Consider the following 1587-nt stretch of genomic DNA (forward strand, 5'->3'; position numbering starts at 1 on the left):
AGGAGCTCTGGGGCCGATCATCCAATCAGGGCTCGGAGAGGGAGCTTGCTCTCCCAGGATTGGGTCCCGATGAGTCAGATCCTCCAAGGCCTTGCCCCGTGAGCCGGGCGAGGAGACTACAACTCCCAGAGTGCACGGCAGACAGTGAGACTCAAAGTTCCTACGAGACAGGATGTTGATAAATGGAATTTCTCTGGGATTGGGGCCACGTTTTCCTCTAGTAGGCACCTTATGTGGCTGTTTATGACCTATGCCCGACTGGGGGTGGTGGTGGTGGTGGAATGAATTTATAGGATTTAGAGATAGGAGCATAGATTTTAAAATAGGAAGGAACTTTAGTGTGTGGGATGGCTCAGGTCCCTACTTAAATCAGTTACTCAGAGGCCTCTCAAAGTGATGACAGAAAAGTGATTTATTCGATTCTTGAGAAGCAGGGCTCACCTGTAGGAGTAGGAAAGCCGAAGACAAAGAAAAGGAAGTGACTTATATAGACCCTAACGCAAGTCCCTCCTCCCCCACTGACCATTATCCTCATTAACTGAGAATATGATCTTACATTCTAGACAGGAAATCTAACCAATCCTTTTTGAAATGAAGACATCCAGGAATTATATAAGTTTTATCCAATCATTGAGACCCTAATACACTACACAGTTTTATATCCTTATATGGAATTATTCTGTTCTAAAAATATGGTAACCTTGAGCCTCTAGGTCTTACCTCACCCCTGGGAGAAGAATTACAATCTGAGGAGTCTTCACTAAGTCTATCCCACTCAATCCCTCCTCTTATTTATTAACCTGAAGACTTCTCATGGATATTTCAACCAGAGTTCTGTAACATGATCTCACGCTGTCTATTAATCTCCTCATCTCAATCAGGGCCATTCCTGTCTTTTGTCTCCACAGGAGCCCATCCTTCCTTCTTTGGTATCATCAACCAAATGGCTCCTTCGGTCTTCTCTTCTACTCTAGCAAGTTTTAGGAGAGAATTTCTAACTATTTTAGTAATAAGTGAAATCAAACAAGGTAAGCAAATAGGAAGTAATATGATGCCACTAATTGCCATGAGGCCAAACCACAGTAATCTCTTCCGCCAGCTCCCTTCAAACCAGGACCACCAAGACGTATTGAAAAGGGAGTTCCAAATCTGTACAGGAACGTGGGCAACTTTCCTGGTATTCTTGGTGATCTCTTTCACTATCCTTCCATCATCATCAATTTTTAAGCAACATGTAGATAAATTGAGTTTCCCACAAACTCCCCCTTCTTCTGCAAGTAAATAATCTAAGATCATTCTATGTTGCAGTACTGCTTCCCTAGTTTGTGTGGCTTGATCAGCCAATAAGTCCAAATCCTTTGCTGTTTGATTGGTTATAATTTCAACTACTGCTTGGAGTCTGATTAGTCTGCTTAATAGATATATAGGGGTTCTATAACCCCAACTCCCATCTTGAGCCCAAGTTGCAGGCCCATACTCTCTGATTATCCTCTCAGGAGGCCAAGTGTCACCCCACCCATTTGCATTTCCAGTCTGAGTGAGGGAGGTGTCAATGTTCCTCTTCCTTTTGGCTAGATCATCATATAG

Source organism: Notamacropus eugenii, chromosome 2, assembly GCF_028372415.1.
Source record: "Notamacropus eugenii isolate mMacEug1 chromosome 2, mMacEug1.pri_v2, whole genome shotgun sequence".
Classification (NCBI taxonomy): Eukaryota; Metazoa; Chordata; class Mammalia; order Diprotodontia; family Macropodidae; genus Notamacropus; species Notamacropus eugenii.